We start from the raw sequence: 25,642 nt of genomic DNA on the forward strand, positions 1-25,642 counted from the left end.
TTATGAGACAGGTGACTCACACAAGCCTTAGAACTGCAGGCAAAAGTCAGTTTGGGATCCAAGCCGGATAGGAATCAACCGTATATGACAGGGCTACTTCTGTCCCCACAGCTGCCATTTTTATCTAGAAGGGTCAAGGAAGGAAACTGTCCTGAGAGCTTGAAGTAGACTCCTATTACTTTGGACCTTAAAAGTAGCCCATCTCCACTATTCATATCCTTTCTTAGATTTTTTTTTTTTTGATAGCAGAGCTCAGATAACCCTAGTTTTAATACTACTAAAAAAAAAAAGATCCTCAACTCTGGTATATCCCAAAGGAGATAAGAGGCAGAAATCTCCTGGGTCCCTTCTTGGTGTTGGGCACATTTAATCTGGTGAGTGGTGGTCCCTGGAGAGTCATTAAGAACCATGGAGTTAGATTTATATTAGAGAGATCATAACAGAAACCAGAAACACCCTGCTAAAAGCATCTGAGTCTGTTCCTACACTCACATAATCTATTCTTATCCTTTTCATTACTCCTTAACTAAACTAGCCTACAGCTGAGCACTTCTTTAATTTATTTTTCTGGGCACATGTTTCCTGTTGGGACACAGATCGGGCAATAAATTTACCAACCTATGAAAATAATCGTGCAGGATTTTCTTTTTCTCCTCTGAGTCCTTGTAGGTTTCAGCATATCTTAAAATTCCTTGCAGGTTTTCTGCAAGGTTTTCTGCAAGGTTTTGTTTGCTCGTTTGTTTTGTTTTTACGTGACCACAATGAAGTCACCACTTGTGATCATAGATTTACTCAAGTTATCTCAAGTTTCTGCTCAGTTGCAACTTAGCACAGGTGACAAAAGAGAAAAAGGAAAAATAAAAGTGAACTTTGATTGTTTTTACTGGACAGCTCAGCTCTGGGCTTCACGTGGGAAACCCATCCAGTCATGCAATCAGCCTGGCTCTGCCCATCAACGGAGGTCTCCCTCCCTTCCTTCCTTCCTTCCTTCCTTCCTTCCTTCCTTCCTTCCTTCCTTCCTTCCTTCCTCTCTATTTCTTTCCTCTCTCTCTTTTCTGGAATTCAGAATTTCTTCACTGCTACTCCAATTAGATCTCAGAGTGTGTCCCTCTCCTAAACCTTGTCAGCTCCTCTCTGTACCCTCCACACCTGCAAACTTCTCTGTAAAGAGAGGGGAGAAAAGAAGGGGATGGTGGCGGAGGGCAGACGGAGAGAGAAAAGGGGTATAGATATGTTTAAAGTCGTGGGCTGAAACGTGTTCTCCCACTCACCTCCACTTAAACGTGTTCTTCAGATCTAGAGATGATGGAGCATCTAAGGGTGTCATCATTTTCCATGCCAGTGAGTCACTTCACCAGCATTATAGTTAGGGACATGCCAGCTTGGGGGTTAGCCCCTTTCTTTTGGCGTTCAGAGTTGGCCTAATACTTTAGGCAACTTGCTCGTGGTCTGATGGAAGAATTTCGACCATGTTAGACTAGGAAAGTTACCTCACTGCAGCTTATCTCAGGGCTGAGGGTCGTACCCACTGAATAACATTCCTGAGTAGATACTTGTATACTGGGATTCTGCTGAGGGCCACAGGCCCATAACACTACTGGATTTTGCAAGTTTTGAGGTTGCCTTTTCAAATATCTCCCCCTCTCTGACTTAATCACTGTGCCCTTTGGGCGATATCTTTAATTTCTTTGACCCTCAGTGTTCTCATCTGTATGGTGGGGATGATAATGTCAGCAAGTTAGAATTGCTTTGTGACTTAAAAGTAATGTTATGCAAAGCCCCAAGCACAACAGACCCTCTGAGGAAGGCTGTTAGTTATGGTTGTTCTTGGATTAATTTGGATTAACTTGCTGGGGATTTAATAGAGGCTGGCCGAGCACTTTACCAATTCTAGTGGCTACACTTGAGAACTAGGGAATGCGCAACTGACCTTACAGGAGTTGCCAGATTCTTCTTTTGATGTCTTATCAGGACAGATTGACTGTACTAGATCACTTTAGATAGGAAATGCTGCTTCAAGCCCGAAGCTGAAAATCAAGATTTTCTCCTTAAGTTACAGAAAAATAAATCTCAGCAAAAATAATACTTGAGAGAGATTTTAGCAAAAAATAATGCTGTTGTGTATACTTTCGGTCTAAAAGTTGCATGTGATAGCTCTTGTATATTAAATGTATAATTTTAGCTATAAATTACATTGTCTGCCTCTGGCATGCTCAAAGTAAAGACAGGTTTCTAGACAATTATATAACTTAAAGTAGCTAGTATAAAATTCCATTAATATTAAGGCCCCCAAGTCCACAGTTTGAATGCATAGCCTTCCTAATTATAATGAATTCTATGTTAGTTGAAAATCTTCACTTTGTGATAGGATAAGGGCCTGACAGGGGAATGAAATCAAGAGTCCATGTAGACATGCTTGTCTTCTACTTTGTGTGTTCAAATCTTCCAACATCAACTTACCAGTGGTTTTCTGAGGCAGCCAGTCACGGTCATTGCTCATATGTCCTTTTTGTCAACATGTTTCCAGAGACCTGTTCTCCGGGGGAAAAGGAGTCCTACTGTTTTAATTATTGTTATTCTTGATATCTTATCTGTGGGTGATAACGGGAAAGTCAGGCTGAGGAATTGCCCACTGGAATTCTATACTGTTTTCTTTCCAATTAGGAAAGCAGTTTGAAATCTGTGTTAATTTTGGAAAAGCATCTTAAAGCTAATCATTTTCACTTCAGTGGAAGTTCTTACCATTTCATAAATTTTACTTTTTTGGGTGCTTCTTAAAGGTGAAATGTGGACTCTGGTATCATAAGTGAATTTGAATATTCAGCTTTCCACTGGGTCATGAGTGTTACATGCACTATCTAACCTCTCAGAGTCTGTTTGCTCATCTGTAAACTAGAGGTAATAACACCCGTATAGAACTGACTGCCATGAGGATGAAATCAGATCGCGTATGTTACGTACAGTAGGCATTTAATAAGTGCACATTTAAATTGAGCATCTATGATTTCAGTTTCATGCATAGTTTACCAAAAAAAAAAAAAAAAAACCCTGATATTGTCTTGTTTGAGGGAAGCAGTTAACCTAAATTCATGTTGCTATAGATTTTAAAAAGGAGAAATACATTAATAGGGTCAGAGTAACACAAATGGGTACAACTATTTTTGGCGAGATCCTACACTTTTTTTCTTCTAAGTTTTTATTTGAATCTCCAGGTCCTCATCCTGACAAGTGCCTTCCTTAATCCCCATCACCTATTTCACCCACCCCCTCAGCCTCCTTCCCTCTGGTAACTGTCAGTTTGTTCTCTATAGTTGAGAGTCTTGTTTCTTGGTTTCCCTCCCCTCCTCCTCTCTCTCCCCATCCTCCCCTTTGCTCATTTGTTTTGTTTTGGTAAGATAACACGCTTTTAAAGTGTATTTGGGAGTGCTTTAGTGAGTGTCATTCCCTCAGGAAACGACTGAAGCATACCTTGTGAATTATGGAAAACATACTCTGTGTCCACGTAAACTTTGTTTAGGTTGCCAAGTACTTTGTCACACAGACATAAAAAATTAATGATTTATAAATGGTGTCTTGGAGGAGTCTCCGGGGAGATCAAGACTCTCTTGCCTCTTACTGTTTCTTCAAAAGGATTCCTCTGGAGAGATGTAAATTTGACAGTTGAAATTTGGGCGGGCAGATCCTGTGGCTGAGACAGTGTGCTTGTAACGCTCTCTGATGGCGAGGGTTGTATTTGTTTTCTGGCATGTTTTCAGCATCTCAGAAGAGTGTCTGACAAACAGTGTCCATGCGGTAGATAGTCTTTGAATGGCTAATTGAATTTGGTTTGAGACATCCCCTCCAAAAAACTCAAACGCATGTGTATCTGTGTGCTCGCACCTGCCTACCAACATGAAACCTGGCTTTCAGGAATCTAGGGAGGCTTAATGAGAAATGCCAATGGCTATACGGACTCTGTGTGTGTGTGCGTGCGTGTGTGTGTGTGTGTGTGTGTGTGTGTGTGTGTGTGTGGTGATATCTGTACCCACACATACACACAGATTAAGCATCTATTGAGTGGCTCCCTTATGTTGGAAATCTTGAGGTCCGAAAGTTGGGTGATACAGTGTATTTTTCCTACTCTTGATGCTATCAGTAAGGGACTGTAACAATTTGTTTGAGTCATTTTACCTCGTTTAGGTCAGGTTTCTATTCTCCTCTCTTAAATGTAAAAATTAAGATTTCTTCAAGCTAAGATTTTTGGATTCTGAATTTATAATTGACTACCTAGGAATTCAGGATTTCTAGAAACTGAAAATATTAATCCCTGATCTTGGGATACTAGTTGTTAAAATGTAGAGTATAGTATTCTAAGAGGAAAGCAAAATGAATGTTATAATGGTAGACACGTAGGATAAAAAGGTGAAGGAAATCTCTAAAGTGTTTGTAGGGGAAATATAATGGGATTTGGAATAGATGGACATTGAATTCCAAATTTGTTTCACACCTGTTAGCTGGTGGATCCTAAGTAGAAATTAACCTTTCTAGGCCTCAGTTTCCTCAACTGTAAGAATAGAGATAATTTTTTTTTGCAGTTATTTTGGGAGCATTGAGATGTCTATGCATTTGGCACATGATCAGTTCACAATAAATGCTAGCTCACTTTCTTTTCATTGAAATCTTTGGTTATTTTTCACAGAAATGGGAACGTTTAACTGAAAGTCTCTTGAGTGTTTTGCTTTATATTTATACTGAATATGTAAATGAAAGATTTTGCCAACTTACCATCAAAGTTGGTAATATTACTTTTGATAATGCTGCTAATGTCAGTCATTTTTATAATGAAGTCTAAAAATGATGAAAAAACTTATGTAAGACGAATAAACTTTTATTTCAACCTTGGCATCAGCTGATGGTAGATTTCTATGCTCATGGAAGGAAGCTTTTAACACTTATGGAGATCATGAGGATAATTTCCTGATAGCAATGGGAACTACCATTTATTGAGCATTTGGTATGCACCAGGCACTGTGTCGAAATTATACAGCTTTCTGCTTAATTCTCATCTAGAGAACTGAAACACAAAGAGGCTAAATAATTTGTCTAAGGTTATACAGCAACTAATGAATGCAGCTAGAAGTAGAAGCTATATTTCTTCTGGCTTTAGAACCTGAGAATCAGTAAATTCAGGCTTGCTGACTTGGTAACAAATAAACTTGCCAGCTCACCATCATCTAGCCTAGTACTCAGTCTGAATATTTTAATTGAGATTGAGATGGCTATAGTCTTCGTTTTCCCTGTTTCTTGAAACAAAGGTTATACCAAGATGCTCAGGTCACATACCTTGCATATTGTTATCAGTCTTCAATAATGTCCAAGTGTGTCCCTAAGTGAGAAAGGGACAAGTAAGAAACACTTGGGGAAAATTGCCCTACCTCACTCAACATACTAATAGAACGGCTTTGCAAATTGCCCTGAGAGTATCTGGAAGTTCAAAGCTGTATGGGAAATGAGGTCAATGTTAATATTAAGTTTGGTGTTTAGTTACAATATCATACAAACCAGAGATGCTCCTAATGGGAGGCACCCAATGCCTGATCTCAGGTCTCATCATAATTGATCTGTCTGTACCTGTCGATGCCATTACTACCTCTGGCTTTCTGAAACCCCTCCAGAAGTTTAAGGTGCTGCTCACTATACCTTCCTTTATTAATTTCACTTCACCCTCCTCCAGCCTTCCTGTTGAAGGCTTCCTCCTTTGAATCTATTCTACTCTACTCTACTCTACTCTACTCTACTCTACTCTACTCTATTCTACTCTACTCTACTGTATTCTATTCTGTTCTCTCTGCCTGTCTGTCTGTCTGTCTCTTCCTCTCTCTGCATTCTTAGGAGATGTCACCTGGGCTTATTTTAAGAGATGACACTAAATCCTTGGCCTCAGCCCCCCTTGTGGCTCCTAAGTCTCCATTGCCAGCAAGCTCCTATTCACTTATCTGGTCTGCTGTAGACCTTACAAACTTAATACCCCAACTGTAACTGATTGTTTGCCCTCCGGAAGCCTATATATTTTCAGTTACAAATGATATCAATACCTCTTTTACCTCCTTCATATCCAGTGACTCATCAAATCAATCATCAATCTACTCTCTGTCTTAAACTCAGCTCTTTTGTCCCCCTGCCTGGATTCCATTGTTTCTCTCCTAGATGTCTTCTGATGACGCCAGCTCTTCTTCAGTGTAGTCCATTATTCATTCCTTCTTTAAAAGGATCATCCTAAGAAATAAATCTGGACATCCCATTCTCTATATTCTATAAATACATTTACAGGATAAAATCAAAATTCTTCTCTTGATAATAGAATCTGGCCAGCCTATTCATAGCAATAGGAACTACCTTGCCTGCCTAATCTACTGAGTATTTTATTCTTCTGGAGATACCCTAGGCTAGTTTTGGCTCAAACTTCGTGAGACCTCATCCATGTGCCTAAGATATACTCATACTTCAAATCTCACAGCAAATTATCTCCTCTGGAAAAAACCTCTCCTGGTGTCCCCAGACCCGCAGAGTCCCCCTATCCTCTCTATACACCAGCATTTTGTTCAGAGATCTGTAATAGCTTTAGGGGCACCTGGCTGGCTCAGTACATAGAGCATGCAACTCTTGATCTAAGGGTCGTGAATTTGAGTCCCACGTTGGGTGTAGAGATTACTTTAATAATAATAATAATTAATAATAATAATAATAAATCTATAATAGCTTTTATTACTGTTATAACACCTATTTATTTGGCTAAAACCTACAAGACTGTGACCTCTTTTAGGATATGGGCCTCATCTTACTCACCTTGTCATATCCCGTATCTAACTAACATAATGGACAGGAGTTCTCAATGAGTTTGGTAGCACCAACAAATGAGTGGACTGATCTAATGATCTGACGCATTTTTAGAGTGAAGAAGTTCCTTCAATTCAGTTTATGGTGTAGGCCATCATTTTTCCAATATTTTCACCATCGGAATCACCTTTAAATATTTTTTTCATTTAGGGACCCAATGTGTCAGAACTACTTTGCAATTTGTTTCTCCATTTTCCCTAATTGAAAACATATACTTGCCAGTCATCCCTCTAGAACTAACCCAGGTAAGCATTGTTGCCATGACTGAGCCATAAACTGAGCCAAAAGGAAAGGGGTTTTAATTACCATATGCAATTGTAGGAGTACCTGCATGATTTCTAGTTGGCTTTTTGCAATATTGGTGATAGCTGTCTTTGAGGATAGCCGTTGTGAAAATAGTTCTATAAATATATTTTAGTGTGAATTTTATGCTCTAATTTATAGGTGCCAATAGGCTCACTATAGGCTTTGCCACGCAGACTCTTCGGTGGCACTGTTCACAAAGCATATTGTTTATGAGAAGGAAGGTGTTCCTTGCAGTTGGACATTTTGCACAACCTGTGCAGTTATATGAAGTGGCCCTTTTACTCATGAGTGACTATTGGAAAGAGACTATGCCTTTTAATTTTGCGTATTGCCCAAATATGGACTCATGCAGTGGGAGGATGAAAAAAGATGGTCTCTTTAGTGAAAATGCCTGGATTATAACATTTGGTGGGTTGTAGTCACCTTTTACACCATGGAAACAGCTGACTTTATGGAGCCTGGTATATCTCAGAAGATGTTCCAGCATCATGTTTCAGAAGGACACTTCCTCCCTTCATAAGAAACAGAAGACCTGGATTAGATGAAAAAAATAAGGTGCTAAATGGTAAGACACTGATTATGGCTTTATTTTATTCTTCAATGTTTGAATGTAAATCAATGTCTTGAATTTGTTGAATTCGATCATTTCTTTTTCCTTTAGACTTTTTTTTTAAAGTTTTCTTTTAGTTGTAGTTCTTTTTTCAAGTTTAGGGATTACCATTATTAATTTCTAATAATAGTAAATAAGAGCATTAATACCAGTGCTTCACAGTGCTTTTTAAATCTAGCTATACCTTTGAATCCTCTCAACAAGATTTTGGTCCCAGAACTTCCAAAGCAATACCCTCTGCCTAGTAACTCCATCCTTTGTGATAAAGCATTGGGATCTGGTATGCGTGGTGGCGGGAGAAGGGGTGGTGTGCAAGGGAAGTTTCCTTTAGAAGAGCAAATGCTAAGTTTGGTCTCTGCTTCTTGCCAAATTACAAACTGCTGAGACAACACTGTTTTCTTGGAGAGGTCCATTTGTTTTATCCAATCAGTTTTGGCCAAGTCACTTACGGGATGTGGGAGAATGTAGCCATTCAATGATATTCCTGTGTTTGTTGCTAAGGTGGGTATCTGGGATGGGGATTGGTTTCACAGATTAAAAAAATAGTAAATAAGGTCTTTTTCTTATGACTAATACTGTCCTCCTGTTATTACAGTCATCTGTTATTGTGATGTGGTCCTTCCTAGAACAAGTTGATTGATTGATTTGTGATGTTTAAAAAGGTGTGCTGTTGTTGATAACTGCTGATCATTTTATAGTTTTTTGAGCCTGAGAATTGTAGTACTATTCTCAGGACAGTAGACAGGTTTTCTTGAACCGATGACCTAATTATGATGGTGAGAACTTTAGTAACTAAGTATGCAGCGGTTTTTAAAAAGGTGCGTGACATTTCAAAATGTAGACACGAATGGTTTAAAATGCAATGATTTACAATTGAACGGTTGACAGTTGAATCTGAGCCAGATCTCGTATTGTGCTGATTTTACAGCCTTACATGGGAATGAGGGGAATGGGGGAGCCGGGGAGGTGTTCCACTGACAGATTGAGATTACCATGAGCCTGGCTGTTCTGATCTGGGCAGAGAGAATGCTGATAGTGTAGTTAGCTGGTCTCTAGAGAGACTCACCTGAGAAGGGACCAGAGATGTGTGTGGCTGAATGAATTCAAATGCATTATGGGGAATGAGCCAGGGGACTGCTTTCTTCTAACTGAAAAGGCAGAAAGTCAGAAGCCACCCTAAAAGAGTTAACATCTACACAGTGGTGTTCAGGAAGGCAAGAATGGAACTATAAAGGCTTTCTCTGTATTGTTTGCACGTTGCCATGGCAATAGTTTCCAGCAGAAGTTACATGTTTTTTTTTTTCAATTCCCCAAAGCAGCAAACAGCCTTCCCCTCTCCTTCTCATCCTCGCTTCATCCCTCCCTGTCTCTCTCCATCCTTAGTCCTTACCTCCCCCTTCTTTCCCTCCTCTCTCCGTCCCTTCTTTTGTTCTCACTTTCTTAACTCACTCCCCATTAACAACAGAAATATTCCAACTCCATGAGGTTGGTTTTAGGCAGAAAGTGAGTCAGACATACAGCCTTCTATCCGCGTTTCTGTTTTCCCCGTCTGTTTACACATTAAAGACCTAATTAGATAGAAGCTGTGGATGGAAGCAGGGTTGGGGCTTTCCCTTGTTGGTAGGACATAGAACATATTATAATGGTTGGTGTTGTGGTGATATGTTAATTGGATGGCTCCAGGCAAGTGCAGAGCAGCAGTCCCTGACAATTAGAAAGAACAATGACTTTACTATGAAGGAGCCCAGTCTCTTAACCAGTGGAGGGATTAGCATGCACTGCCCGTCTGTGGAAGGTTCCCGTAGACCCCAGGAGAGATCTGCAGTTGGAAACGCCTCCTGTCTCTTTAAAGCTAGGTTGCTGCCTCTCCACTGGCTTCTTTTACTGCCAAAGAAAGTGAAGTGAGGGGACAGTGAGAGATCTGGTTTAGTGGGGGTAGGGTGGGGGTGAACCCTGTCGCATGCAGACCTGGGCCATAGGATAGATTGCAGGAATGTTAGGAAGAAATCTTTGCCTGCTTAATGCACGTGGCCAGTGAATTGTGAAATGGGTCTCATTAGAGCCTTTCATATCCCGGCATGTGCCAAAGTGCTTTGCCGGCACAGCGCCATCACTTCACGTCCTACCCTGCTGCTGTTCGCTGCGGCCAAGAAGGGACAGAGGCTCTGTCTGTATTAAAGGCTCCAGTCCCATCGCTCTCTGTGCACTGTTCATTGTGAGGCGCCTCTGGGCCTTTCAGTCTGGCCGGGGATGAGGCTCAACACATCCCCTAGGTGTTTGCAGTGAGGAAATAGGAAGGATTTGAGCATCACCGATAGGTTTGAGGCAGCCAGTGGGTGCTGACACCCAGAAGTTCCCTCTCTTTTCCCCGTGAAAGCTGTTTGTCGGCTCCCCTGCAAATATGCCCGGATACTCACCTGAAATGGAAGATGGGTAGTTCAGAACCAAATAAGTCATGAGGGACCTTTGTGGTATTGGATACTTTTTTGCTTTTTCTCAGATTCGTATACTAGAGATTTTAGAATCCCTTTTTATCTGCCAAAGCATAGCTCCATCAGTAACGCTAAGAGCTGCCATAGGCCGAGTACTAGCTACCTGTCAGGCACTCTGCATATCTCTTATTTGGGACATATGATGATCCTACAAGATAGTTGACGTAAAAGCATAGACATGGGAGCCAAATCAAACTGAGCCTTCTCACTTCTTAGATCCGTGACTTTGGGTGATTTACTTACTCTTTTGAACCTCACCTTTCTCATCTGCAACATGGGAATAAATACAGTGCAGACTTATGAATTATACTTGAGGTAATGTGTGTAAAACTTTAAGCAGAATGTTTGCACATGAAAAACATTCAAGCCTTTGTTTGTGAAAATATGAACAGTGTTTTCATATAACAGTGTTATGAAATAGTCACAAGGCATGTGCCTCAGGCAGAACAAAATTAAAAATAATTAAGGGCTGATAGTTTAGTGAAAAAGGAAAAGTCATTTTTGAAGATGAGTTTCTGAATTTGAAATTGTGAAGTTTCTGATATTTTGGGTATAACTGACAGCTTGGAAAGCAGAAAAGATAGAATCATTGAAATAAATTTTTGTTGCATTTGTTCTGGATAGATGGTTTCCATCCATCCGTATTAGGGTATTTTTGGTTTGTTTTTGTGGGGTCAGTCTCTTGGGTTTTACATCAGTTATGATGCCTTAGATTGGAAATAAGAAAAAATAACACTAGCTTAGTTAAGAAAAAAAGAGAATTTATTGGCACACACAATTGAAAAGTACTGTGGTACATAGAGTTCAGGCATGGTTTGATCCAGATGCTAACCATGTCATAGGAGCCCCTGCTCTATTTTCTGTGTAATTCTTGTAGCTCAGCCTTCTTCCATGGACCATTTTCATCCTCAGACTGTTGTTTTGCATCCTGTAATTCATCCACCAAAGAAAGATTCACAAGTTTGTCCTACCATTTCCAAAGAGCATCCTAAGATCTAATCTAACCGGACTTTTAGGTTATATGCCCACTCACTGACTCATGATTGGCCTCAAGGGAATGGAACTGACAGTCAAATACATATCCAAATGGAATTCAGAAGTTATCAAGAGACAAGGGGAATTAGGTGCTGGAGAGATAATCACAGATAAATACCATGGGTCTAATGGTGGAGAGTGGGAAGGATGAGTTGTTATGCTTCAGACAGTAACTTGCTACAAGGGTTACTTTTGTTCATACTTGTCTGTAATCCTACACTGTGTATAGGTATTGAAGTTTTAATAACCACCTAAGGAGTTTTGTTCTTCCAGCAAATCATCTGGCTGTAGCCATCAATTTTTCAGAGGAACAACTTCATCTGCCTTCATGCTGTTTCTGCCTTGCCCCTTTCATCTCTTAGGAACACGTTTTTGTTTTTGAATGGGAGTTTACAAGCTTTTCTGGAAGTGTGGAAACAAAAACAAAAACAAAAGACTCCTCTTCAGGCAAGAACAGTTCATCGGTAGAGGTTCTTTAAACCGCCTCAAACACCCATGTTCCTGGTCACCTGCACCAGCCAAGGGTGTGCTTCTATCCAGCTTTGATTTCATTTAATTGGTCACTACAAAGATCGCAGCAGTGACATAGTCCATGCCCAAACTCTCCGTTCTGCCTACCCAGAGATACTAATCCATGTAATATGGCACAATGTCCTTTGCTCCTTAATATAAGGCAAGGTGGAAGAAATACTTACTGGGCTTTGGATACAAATATTTGTTAAGGTGATCCATTTAAAGACAGGACTGCTCACCGAGTTCAAGGACTGGGAATTATTATCTGTGGTCCTCACACTGTGTGTACTGTATCGTGCACACTGTGGATACTTTACTTATACTTACATAGTGGCCTGCTTGAATTGAGACTCTAAGCAAGTCCAAATGCTTCTCATAAGAGCTGTTGGAGAGCAAAATGCTGGTAGAATAGGTAGGACCTAGAGATCTACAATAGTGAAGAAGACACCAATTTATTGACCACCTTTTATATAGTAGAAATGGTAGTGGGTTATTTTTCATGTTTTATCTCATTGTACCCTTGCAAAAACTACTATAGTAGTAGTAGTAGTAATAATAATAATAATAATAATAATAATAATAATAAAATGCAAAAAATGACAGTAATAGTTGACACTTGTTGGTCTATTGTTACGTGTAAGCACTGTTCTAAATGCTTCACCTCTGTAATGACATGGATCCACAAGCAAATAGGCATGTTTTTTTTTGTTTGTTTGTTTTTTGTTTTTTTTTTTAGACTTGAGGAAAGCAAAGTTTCAGTAGGCTCAGTTGACATATCCATGCCACAGAGCTGATGAATGACACAGCTGTTTTGAAAGTTTGGTCAGCCCTGTGCTTTTTCTGTTCTGCTAGGCTGCCTCTCACATGAGTCTACTTCATATAAACAACGACAACAACAAGGACAACAGCAAAACACCACTTAAACTTGGTTTCTTTAAGTGTAAAGCAATCAAAACACCAAGAGCTGTAACTCTTTCCATTAAACCTCACTTGTTTTTGAATTTTTTTTCTGTGTCCTTAGCTTTGCCAGTCTGTTGTAGTAGTTTTTCAGGCTCTAGTTTGGTTGAGGGCAGCTGCTAAGGCACAACTCTGGATAGTTGAACTATATCAACCATTTGAGATCACGTCAGGTAAACTACACGAGTGTTTTTAGGTGGCCTTATTGTTTGTCTTCTGTTGGGCAGAATGAAGAAGCATTTACTACCCCCCCCCCCCATGGTCCCTGGCAACTTTGAGTATCTCAGCAGATACTAGTGGTTGGTAGGCCTTCTTCCTGAAGACAGTAGGACACAAGCATCACATGCTTAGCTGCATACGGCTCTACTATGTATTTCTTGTCTCATTGTAACCATCAAAAGACACCCTCCTCTGTAGATAGAAAGGGGTGATTGGGTCCTTTCCTTATAGTCCCTAAGACTATTCTATCCGACCAGCATGGTATGCTTGAGAAGCCAAAGGGGAGATAGCTCTGGGACACTGTTTTTGCTGCCTTTCCCAAGAAGCCGCTAAACAAAATTGCTGTCCTCAGCATATCCAGGCATTGGGCCAGTTAGGAGGCAATGCCCCAAACACTTTCCTTACTCATTCACTGTATCACACGTCTTTCGCTTATGACACATACAATGCAAGAGCACAGAAAGCGAGCACACACACAGCAATTATAGGCTCTATGGACACAAACACTTGCTCATGCGTGCATGTGCGTGCGTGCGTATGCACGCACACACACACACACACACACACATACACACACACACACACGCATGCATACACATAATCCCCACCAGTTTATCTTAGTGTTCTGAATTCCCACATGACTTCTGAAGGGCCTCTTAGAGCCTTGTGCTATTCATCTTTCTCTGTGATTCAAGATAGAGAAAGAATGCACACAGGGCAATAGATTGTGGATTCAGGGCCTGGTTTGACATCTGAGAATTATTCTCCTCATTGCCTACTGTATATTTGACCCAATATCCTCTGTTTAAAGAATATGAAGTGACTGTAATATCAGTTGCGGCTTCTTATCCCCAAATCTAATGCTTTTAGAAACAAACAGAAGAGGCTTTGGTGCTTTTCGCTTTTTTATGATATCTGAACAATTGCTTCCTGTCCCTGGGGGCTGACAGACAGAGTAGTTCTTGCTTCTTGTTGTCTCCAGAATATGCCCCTTTCCTACCCTAACTCAGGCTTTTAGTACTTATCAGGCCCGGATAACTATAATCATGCCCTGATTTGCCCTTCTCCTCCCCATCCACCTTTATCACCAGTTATTTATTTTCCAAAGGCATTGCTGTTCTCCTGGTAGCAAACCCTCACTTGGAAAATAAATGCCAGACCCTGAAATCTGGCACTGCTCTAGAGGGCCTCTCTCTCAGCTCTTTTTCTCTCAACTTCAGTATATATTTCTAACCATATTGTTGCCATTTCCTACACACTGCTTTGTATGGGCAATTGTTCTATGTACCTATTTGTTTCCTGACCTGGGGTGAAGGCTCCCTGAGGTCAGCTCCTTGACTGGCACTTCTGTGTCCTCCCCTCCATGCCTAACACAGAGGAGCTACCCAATCTATCTTCATAGCAGGAAAAACAAAAAAAAAAGTTTGGCTTCATAAGCTTCCAACTCCCAATCTTAAACAAAACAAAACAAAACATTGCTTTCTTTTTCATTATTTTTTTCATTATTTTTCCTAATAGATGACCTCATAGACTCTACTTGGGGCTAGTCAACCTTCTCTACTAGGGGCACCCACCTAGCAGCATGCCGTCTTTGCAACAAGACGAACTCTGCTTTGCTGAGTGTCCTGTAGGATTCCTTGAGAGAGCTGCTATTCAAAGAGCAGTAATTCAGACCCCTAGGTTTCCTGTTGCTGTTTGCTTAGCAGGGATATGGAACTCCATAGTCAAAGCAATACGCTTCTGTGGGCAAAGGCATGCTTGTCTTCTTCACAAGCTTCCCTACTTCTGTTGTTCCATAGCGCTGACATGATAGATGGATTTCCCAAGGGGCACATTCATGTGTACATGATGTTTCTTTTTCCAACTTCTTGTTCTGTGACAGTTATAAGAGTGTAACGAAGTTGCAGCTATTAATGTTTTAAATCTCCTGCCTGTGTTTGCCCATTATTCAGATATGTAGCATTGATTTCTGAAGCTAACCCACAAAATGGGAAGGTGTCATGATGAGGTTTGCAAAAACAAATAGGGGAAACAAGCAAAATGTAGTGAATTTAGCACTTTAGATAGGATTTACATTTTCTTTAATGTTTATTTATTTTTGAGAGAGAGAGAGAGAGAGAGAGAGAGAGAGAGAGAGCGCGTGCATGAATGGGGGAGGGGCAGAGAGAGAGGGAGACAGAATCCAAAGCAGGCTCCAGGCTCTGAGTTGTCAGCACTGAGTCTGACGCGGGACTCGAACTGACCACAAGATCATGACCTGAGCTGAAGTCGGCCGCTTACCCTACAGAGTCACCCAGGCACCCAGCAAACTTATATGATTTAAAAAGTTGAACTTTTTTTTCTTTGTCATTTCATAGGGTCAGATGCCCCTCCCCCTTTTTTTAAAGGTGAATGACTATGATATATATGGCATTATTTTTCTTCTAATGTCATTACTTGGCAAACTAAGTTATGTTTATGATGTGTGACCTCCATGTCTGTCATTAACTTCAATAGCTCAATAGTAGCCTATTGACACTACAATAAGATATAAACACTAGAGTCCTGGGAAAAACTTTGAACAGGTGGTTGTAGGTAAAATAGAAAATGGCAGTCCATATCACCATAGCATTTTGATAATGACTTTTTCCCAGTGTCGAATGCCATTGTCAAAGAAAGGTAACATTCTGATGCTGCTGCTCCTACTTTCTGGCTATTGGATGCTAAGCAGGTTACCTCCCCTCTCTGAGCCTTCTGAATCTATAAAATGAAGAGTTTTGATTTAGATGCTCTGTAGTGTTCCTTTTAGCTCTCTCTTTCTGAAGTCTAAGACATTTCACGGAACTATTTGCAGGTAACAGGACTATATTTGCCAGAGAGAGTGGAAATGCATTTTTCTTGTTCCCCTTCTCGGATATTCCCGATGGCTAATTTCCTTTCTGCACATCTTACCCTCCTCTGCCTTTTTTTCCCATCATGCTTGTCAAATGTATTTCTTTCCTCTCCTATCTATGTCTAGCCAAGTCGTCCACATTAGAGTTGCCTTTTTTTGTGTGTGTGGCTATTCCGCAGGGTAAGCACTTCATTTCAGACTTGCTTCCACTAATTAACTACGAAATTAAGTAGGTGAATTCATTGATTCAGCACTTGGTTTGATGTTTATATTAACTCATTAAAAGGGAAACCCTGGATGTGGCCAGAGGCTTGACGGGAATCTTTCCCTCCCCCTGAAATCTCCTTTGACTTCCCACACTAGATAGCTATCTCGCTGTTTCTCAGAAGTATTCATGCATCTGGGGAACAGCCAAATGACCGATACTGCAGTGGGCAGAATTCCATTCTTTGTGACTTTGTGTTTATAGAAACAATCATTGCTTGTTCTTCTTGACCTTGCCCTGCTTACTGGCCACTGCTTCAATTCTACTTTTCATATACCTGGTGAATACTCTTTGGATGCTTACTGAGACTTTAGTGATATCTATTCCATGCCAGATGCCCCCGTGGCCACTGCCCGCCTGGCCCCAAGCCCGTGAGGAAAGTAGACCTCCACAGGGGCTGAAATCCTCACCTCCTTTCCATCAGAAAGGACTTATATAAGAAACTGTAATAGGGTTCCACACCTCGCATCAGAGCCATCTGCTGGTTTTCAGGAAAAGTATTGACTTGAAATCTATTTTCATGTTTGTTTCCAGGAATCACATTTTGTTTCATTCTTTTTTTCTCTATACATAGTAACCGCCAGTGAATGATAGGTATGGTGACCATTTGTCACAGAATTGTGCTTACCTACTTTTTTGACATTTTTTTCCATTTATATAGGGATTCATGTCTTTTTTCAAATCTCTGTAAATAGTATCTAGCTAATAATATATGTTGTATGATAAAATAGAGTGGAACATGGTTTGTAATAGAGTAGCATCCGTTGTAAGAGAGGCTTTTCTTGGAGCCCATTCAGGCAGTTCAGTTACTTGTCTAAAGTAATTGGATTAAAAGAAAAATGTACTAAATTTATGTTTCTGATTTTCTATACCTTCTGTTCTTTGCACCCCTGTTAAGAGTCCTGAACTAAGTGTCATTGTCTCTAGACAGTTCATTTATTTGTTCCATGTGCAGTGTGTGCTGATTGATAGCATAAATTGACCTTATCTTCCCATTGCTGCATTGGTAGTAGCCTCTGGTGATCTCCCCCAGCACTGCATACACAGATCTGCCATGGCACTTATCACATCCTTTAGTAATTACATGATTATTAAATATCTTCCCCACAGCATTCAGAGCTTTTCCTTTTTTTGTTTTTTTTTAAGTTTATTTATTTATTTATTTATTTATTTATTTATTTATTTAGAGACAGCAGGGGGCGGGCAGAGAGAAAGGGAGAGAGAGAATCCCAAGCAGCCTCTGAACTCTCAGCATAAACCTCAATGCGGGGCTTGATCCCATGAACCATGAGATCATGACCTGAGCTAAAACCCAAGAGTGAGACACTCAACTGGCTGAGCCACCCAGGTGCCCGCAGAGCTTTTTCTATGTAGGAAGCCAGTCTCATTCTTCTTTGTCTTCCTCTTTGATATATAGTGGGTACTCAGTCAGTGTTGAAAGAAAATAAATGGTATAGTGAACACTTAAACCTTGGAATTTGTTAATATAAAGATTTAATCTTTCTGATTTCAGTGCAGTATGAATTTGAGTAAATTTTCTTTTGTAAATTTCATTATCATAGTATTTTGAATTATTATGTCAAATAGTACTACTAAATTCATTTCATACATTTGTGTTTTAAGACACTACTTTGAGTTTTAAAACATATCTAGACATTGTTTTAAAATATTATTGAATGAATATAATTCCAAGAATTAGTTTTAATAAATTAGTTGTTAATCTTTAGTTACTTAAGAAATTTTTTTTCCAAATAGTTAGCTCTTCATTTTATAGTACAACCATTTTATATTTGTGACTTTATTCTGAAAGAAAAAGACAGACAAAAAGAAGAAGCCTAAGGTCATATTGTCTTCTCTTATATGGACCAAATTGAATTGATAATTGTTAAGTCCCTTTTAATTTGTCATAGAATAAACAAACATGACAGTTTTCCCTAATACATTGCATTTAAATTTAAAAAATTTCTAACTTAATATTTGAAATTTTTATGTGTGTATATATGCATATGTGTGTACACATATGCATATATATACACATAAATGCATATACATATATGCATATTCAAAATGTATACATTTTATACACACATAAACAGATATACATATATATTTCTTGGCAGATAATAACTCAGAAGTCTGGATTCTACTTGCAGTGTTTTCCTGTATAACACATTGCAATGTAACAGCATTATACTGTCATTAAAAATACAAATAGTTAGCACTGCTAGGAATTTACCCAAGGGATACAGGAGTACTGATGCATAGGGGCACTTGTACCCCAATGTTTATAGCAGCACTCTCAACAATAGCCAAATTATGGAAAGAGCCAAAATGTCCATCAACTGATGAATGGATAAAGAAATTGTGGTTTATATACACAATGGAGTAGTACGTGGCAATGAGAAAGAATGAAATATGGCCCTTTGTAACAACATGGATGGAACTGGAGAGTGTTATGCTAAGTGAAATAAGCCATACAGAGAAAGACAGATACCATATGTTTTCACTCTTATGTGGATCCTGAGAAACGTAACAGAAACCCATGGGGGAGGGGAAGGAAAAAAAAAAGAGGTTAGAGTGGGAGAGAGCCAAAGCATAAGAGACTCTTAAAAACTGAGAACAAACTGAGGGTTGATGGGGGTGGGAGGGAGGGGAGGGTGGATGATGGGTATTGAGGAGGGCACCTTTTGGGATGAGCACTGGGTGTTGTATGGAAACCAATTTGACAATAAACTTCATATATTGAAAAAAAAATACAAATAGAGTGGCTCCTGGGTGGCTCAGTTGGTTGAGGGTCCGACTTCAGCTCAAGGCATCGGGCTTGCTGCTCTCAGTGCATAGCCTGCTTTGGATCCTCTGTTCCCCCCCCTCCTCTCTGCACCTCCCCAACTCACACTATCTCAAACATTTTTTAAAAAGCAAAAAAAAAAATATATATATATACAAATAGAATGTGGGAGATAATAGAGTAATGAAAGGTTATTTCACATTTGTACAAGAATGACACATTTTTCATTATAAAGGGAATCTACTTATAGCTGGAATTAAGTGTGATAGAATCATTGCTCATTCTATAATTTATAATCAAAAACATGATTTCAAAACAACATTCCTTAGGGCACCTGGGTGGCTGTTTGTTAAGCGTCAGACTCTTGATTTCTTCTCAGGTCATGATCTCAGGGTTCATGAGTTCGAGCCCCACGTCCAGCTCCCCACTGACAGCACAGAGCCTGCCTGAGATTTTCTGTCTCCCTCTCTCTCTGCCCCTCCCCTGCTCTCTCTCTTTCTCAAAAATAAGTAAATAAACTTTTAAAGAAGTTTAAACGTTTTGCATTCCTTTAAAATATCATTCCTTTAAAATCCAGATACTATTGTTTTAACTGTTTTTAGCAGAGATATAGCCCAACTAAACAGTTGAAAGTAAAAAGAAAAAAAATGTGTTAAAGAAATCTTCACATTTGAGAACGTACTTTCTGCTAAATTTCAGCTCCTAATATCTTTCTGCAGTTGCATGAGAATGATTGATTAAAATAAACATTGGGTACCTTGGATAGTTTTGATACAAGTGTACAATTGTGGACTCAAGAGATACGTGTGTACATTCCACAAAGTAAGATATGTGTCTAAGAGTGGGAAAGCTAGTATATACAGATTATCAATTTTTAGTCAAGGAGTTTGAATTTTCACATATACAACCCCTTTTAAAAGGTATATTATCATTCAGGAATCTTTTTTTACCCCCTTTGAGGCAGTAATTCATTCGGTGTCTTTGCAGTGACAGAAAAAGAGAATGAATCACAGGTTTACACTCCGTTCATGCAGTCTGAATAATTTAATTAATGCTTTTGTAATAAGACTTGCTTTCCTCCAGGATGATTTTTGTTTGAGACTTTGAAGCAAATGAAGATGTTTCATTGAAATTAAGATTTCCACTAGCAACAATTTTATTCTTTCTTTCCTTTTGTTTTTATTTTAAACAATGTTGATTTATTTAGAGCCCATGCGAGTAGGGGAGGGGCACAGAGAGCGTGGGAGAGAGAGAGAATCCCAAGCAGGCTCCATGCTGTCAGTGCAGAGCCTGACACTTGGGCTTGATCTCAGAACCTTAGGATCGTGACCTGAACTGAAATCAAGCATTGACCCCTTAACTGATTGAGCCACCCAGGTGCCCATGTTTTTTTTCCTTATTTTTAATGCACTAAGAGTTGAATAGGCCCAGGATCAACTGTTCTTTCTCTTTGGGTCTTACACACCTTACAAAGACAATAAAAGCTAACGGATTTTTCTCCTCCTCCCTCAATGCACACAATTTTTCAGTTATTTCAAGGAGAATCACTTGTGTGGATCTTTGCTAAAGGAAAGCTGTTTCTTTTTTTTTTTAATTTTTATGTATTTGAGAGAGAGAGAGCAAGCGAGGACATGGCAGAGTGAGAAGGAAAGAGAGAGAATCCCATGCAGGCTCTGTGTTGTCAGCACAGGACCCAGTGTGGGGCTCGATCCCATGAATCAAATTGTAAGATCATGACCTGAGCCAAAATCAAGAGTCAGATGCTCAACCAACTGAGCTATCCAGGCACCCCAAGGAGAGCTATTTCTTGAAGTGGATTTACCTGCATCACGTGTAAGGTCAGAACTCATAGCCACCCTCTTATATATCTATCACAGGCTTAAGTGTTTGAATCAGACATAGATGGATATACCAAGGAAGGTTTGGGTCTATTATGTTCCCAGATGTTCATTTTATTTTGTTTCAAGAGTGTATAGGATTGGATTCATAGTATTACACACTTTGTGGATGAATTTTATTGTTGCTATTTCTGGGGTTTGTTTTGTTTTGTTTTGTTTTTTTAGGTTACTGGTGGGAAAAAGCTAACTATAAGGCTATAAGGCTAGCTCTTATGGAAATCTCAAAATATTTTTTCATTATTCGTTCCATCTTTTCATGTAATTTCCACCTAATGAAAACCTTCAGCTTTCTGGAACTCCTGAGTGTATCTGTGTTTGGTTTATGTTCAGTTTGGAGAATGCCTATTGTAATGGACTGATGATATATATCTGGAGAATGCCTGTTGCCTATTGTAATGTGCAAGAATGGATTGATGTGTCATGCTAAGGTTTTTAATGACATTTTTATAGCACTGAACTTCACTCAGAACCTTTAAGGATGGGACTTAATGCTAGACTGATTGGAATTATATTAATAAGTGAGTGAGTTGGGAAATAAAGCAAGTGGTCTGCATACTATGGTTCATTCCTAGTTTGTCATGTCATACGATGTGATACGATAAAATGCCGTCATATGATTCCCTAAGTCTGGGATGCAGTTCTGAACGGAGCCATTGATCTCCACCAAGATGTCCATGTGTGTGTCACCCGTGAAAGAGTCCTTCCTTACGAGATCCTCATGTCCCCTCACCCATATTGACAAATGGCGATCTACATTCAGGATTGATGGGAGTGGAGAATGAGAGGTTTCAGGTTGAGCAGAAATACTGTTTTAGTAATTTTTTGTGGCAGGGCAGCCCAAGCTCATACTCACTGAGGCAGCTTCAGCTTGAGCCAGGATGTGAGCACATTTGATGTAGTCCAGTTCAGAGCAAGTTCTTAAATGCCTGCTATGCTATGCTAGCCACTACCAGTATATGTTAGGTATGAAATCCTCTCTGTTACATAGAGCTGTAAAGTTAGTAAGGGAAGAAATTCAACTTGCATTTCCGACCTTTTGTGCTCTGTAACTTAGGAAAAATCCTTTAACCCTTCAGAAGCTCCCTCTCTTCGTCTGTGAAATGCAGCTGCTCCCACATTCAGTGTTGTTGAAAAGATGGAAACAGATGGCAAAGCAGAGGACGCTACATAATTTTTATATATGAGAGGTTTGGGGTTTATAGGCTGCTGGAAAGGAAAGGGTCCCTTGGCGACTGGTTCTGCAATAGCAAGCTAGTTGCTTTTCCTTGGGTAAGATACATATCTGGGTTGCACAGGGGCTAGGCGTGTTGATAAAAATTATTTTGAGACCTAAAGTGCATCTATCCCTTTAGAGTATAGAAAAGTCTCTTATGATTTTTAAAAAGATACTCAAATTGAGGGTTTCAGACTCTGTGGCAACACCTGGCTTGCAGTGGGTGCTCCAAAGTCATTATGCTGAGCTTTTTCCCAGTAGCCAACTTATTGAGGAAACAAAAACAGAAAGAAAAAAAAGTATTAAAGCTAGCTTACCCAGATTGTTTGTGTACACTACTGTGATCAAAATCACCTGATACGCATGGTAACTTTCAACTTCGTTCTGCCTATAAACAGTCAATGATCTTGTTAGTTGCAGCTGTAGACCCAGTGGTAGCGGAAATCTTTGTTTATTGAGTTTCCAGCTTCCAATCAACTGTGCAAAGAGCAACTGTGTGAAAATAAAAGTCAATCGCCACGCTCTCCTCTCTTCGCCTCTGCCTTATTGTAAGAAGGATTCACGTTCTTAGATTGGTTGAAAAAGTAGACCTTCTATAAATAAAATAGAAGAGAATCTTTCTCTGTTTTTTTTTAAACAGTCATGGGCTGAATTGTGTTCTCCAAAATTCATATTTTGAGGTCCTAACCCTAACCTCTCAAAATGTGACTGAATTTGGAGATTATGTCTCTAAAGAGGTAATTAAATTAAAATGAAGTCTTGGAGCAGCTGGGTGGCTCAGTTGGTTGAGCGTCCAACTGCAGCTCAGATCATGATGTCATGGTTCGTGGGTTTGAGGCCCACATTGGGCTTTGCACTGACAGCACGGAGTCTGCTTCAGATTTTCTGTCTCACTCTCTCTCGGTCCTTCCCCTGCTTGTGTTCTCGTGCTCTCTCTCAAAAATAAAATAAACACTAAAATAATACAGATGAAGTCTTTACGGTGGGTCCTAATTCCAAACAACTGGTGGACTTGTAAGAAGAAATTTGGACACAGACATGCATGCACACAGAGGAAAGATTGTAAGACGACAGTGAGAAGGTGACTATCTCCCAGTTAAGGAGAGAGGCCCCAAAGAAGCCAAACCTGTGACACCTTGATCTTGGACTTCTAGCCTGCAGAACTGTGAGAAAATTCATTTCTGTTGTTTAAGGCACCCGTCCTGTGGTATTTTGTTATGGGAGCCCTAGCAAAGCGATACAATGACTGTGCAGTGTTTCCTTAACTGGATTGTAGAGCTATCAATACCATAACAGAAGAAATGACCTGATTTATGTACCCGTCTAAAGGAATGCCTCCTCATCACCTCCAGCAAGCATGGACCATCAGCTTGGCTGTCCAACCAGAATGGTAAGGTGGAGGGCACAAGAGTTGCTCTTTCTGGAGAATCATTGGACTTGCCCTAGAAACCCACATGTGGACTAGTTTCATATGTCTTGGGTAATATAACCTCCTTCCATTCTGCACTTCTTTTAGAAGATACAGATGCTAGGAAGGAATTCTAAGTTCTAAAAGGAAATGTATTAGCCAGATGTTTCAGGATCTGCCTCAAATATAAGGACTACCACAGACCCCCATTTGATCTCCTGAAACTTGCTATTCAGGAATGTTTTACTCCGGGAGTGGTGCAGGGATGAGACATTTGCATCCTTTGGAGTATACAAACCCAAGGCTATTTAGCAATAGCCTATTCAGTATACGTACAACTTTGCTATTTACAGACATGGCTCATTTTATTGCACTTCACTTTATTGTACTTCACAGATAATTAAATTTTGCGTTTTTTTTTTTTAACACATTGAAGGTTCAAGACTTCCGTGGAGGAAGTAACTGCAGATGCGGTGGAAGTAGCATGAGAAATTTAGAATTAGAAGTGTAGCCTGAAGATGGGACTGAATGGCTGCCATCTCATGATAAAATTGGAATGGATGAGGGGTCGCTTCTTAGGAGTGAGCAAAGAAAGTGGTTCCCTGAGATGGGATCTACTCCTGGGGCAGATGCTGTGAAGATTGTTGAAATGACAGCAAAGGATTTGGAATATTACATAAACTTAGTTGATTAGGCAGCGGCAGGGTTTGAGAGGATTGATTCTGGTTTTGAAAAGGTTCTACTGTGGGTGAAATGCTATCAAACAGCATCACATCATTCAGAGACAGCATTCATGAAAGGAAGAGTCCATTAATGCAGCAAACTTCACTCTTGTCTTATTTTAAGTAATTGCCACGGCCACTCCAGCCTTCGGCACCCACCACCCTGACCGGTCAGCAACCACCGACATCAGGCAAGACCATCCACCAGCAAAAAGATAATGACTTTCTGAGAGCTCAGATGATGGTTAGCATTTTTAGCAATAAAGTATCCTTTTAATTAAGGTCTGTGCATTGCCTTTTAGACATGATACTACTGCACATGTAGTTCTCATATGCAGTGGGAAACCAAAAAAAAAAAAAAATCATTTGGCTTGCTTTCCTGCGATATTTCCTTTATTGGTGTGGTCTTCAGTTGAACCCATAATAACTGAGGTATGGACGTATTGTGTAATATTTAGTGAAACAGGTCTCAGGTTAAATAAAAGAGAAAGAAATGGTGGGATTTTGTTAGTTTGATTTTGTCATTGTTGCAGAGTAGTGTTGATAATCAGTTTGGGTTGGTATGGTGGGATATGTCAGAGCAAGTTCGAAGGTAGACTTTGAATTTAGACATCATCATGTGTTATCACTTCGAACTCCTTTAGAACTCTATTTCCTAAATGCTGCTTTCTCACCATAAGTAGAGATAATAACAAATAGGTATAATAATAGTCATTGTAAATAGGGATGAGAGTCATACCCACCTCATTCTGTTATCATTAAGTGAAAAAAAACAAAAACAAAAACATGCACCTAGCAGATTATCTGGCACATAGTAAGAAATCAATAAATGTTAACTACTGTTATTCCTTATGGTATTCACTTTCAACACATTCTTTGTGGTGGAATACTTTTTTAGGCTACACAGACATTTAAATTTTATTAACGCCTATTTATTATTGAGAGACAGAGCAGGAGCATGGGAGGGGCAGAGAGAGGGGGAGACACAGAATCCAAAGCAGGCTCTAGGTTCTGAGCTGTCAGCCCAGAGCCCAACGTGGGGGGCTCGAGCCCACAAACGGCCAGATCATGACCTGAGCAGACGCTTAACTGACTGAGCCACCCAGGCGCCCCGAGGCTAAACCGACATTTAATGTTGACTTGACTGCTGGGCATCACTGCTATTACCTTTCATTATGAGAAATATCACGTTTCTAGCATGAGGAGTACGGCTGGGATGAGACTCTGAAAATTCTCTAAGATAGCAACATCAGCTGTAGATTTTAAATAAATTCACAGTAATCCTGTTTGAGGCCTATAAGCTAAAGTTCCATCTAAAACACAGAGCCTTTAAGTATCAATATTAGCTTCATCCTTCAGAAGGTGAAAGCTGAAAAGAACAGAATTCAAAACAGCTTTAAAAAGGGTTGAAAACAACAGGGCTTGGTAAAGTAAGATACTTATGTGATTCTACCTAGAGCCCCTGGAC

General features: G+C 39.8%; 1 protein-coding gene across 11 annotated transcripts in view; it reads left to right on the forward strand.

Annotated features, from left to right (window-relative positions):
* Nucleotides 1-25,642, forward strand: part of LRRC4C (leucine rich repeat containing 4C) — a 1,200,301-nt gene that overhangs the window by 1,037,808 nt on the left and 136,851 nt on the right. Inside the window, exon 1 of one of the 11 annotated variants that reach the window (XM_019470153.2) lies at nucleotides 7,599-7,747. The exons of the other annotated variants lie outside the window; for them this stretch is intronic. The gene's annotated coding sequence lies outside the window, so the exon portion shown is untranslated. Of the gene's footprint in view, nucleotides 1-7,598; nucleotides 7,748-25,642 lie in introns of those variants that run through there. 11 annotated transcript variants of the gene reach the window in all.

This window comes from Panthera pardus, unplaced genomic scaffold, assembly GCF_024362965.1.
Source record: "Panthera pardus isolate Hobbes unplaced genomic scaffold, ASM2436296v1 HiC_scaffold_12, whole genome shotgun sequence".
NCBI lineage: Eukaryota > Metazoa > Chordata > Mammalia > Carnivora > Felidae > Panthera > Panthera pardus.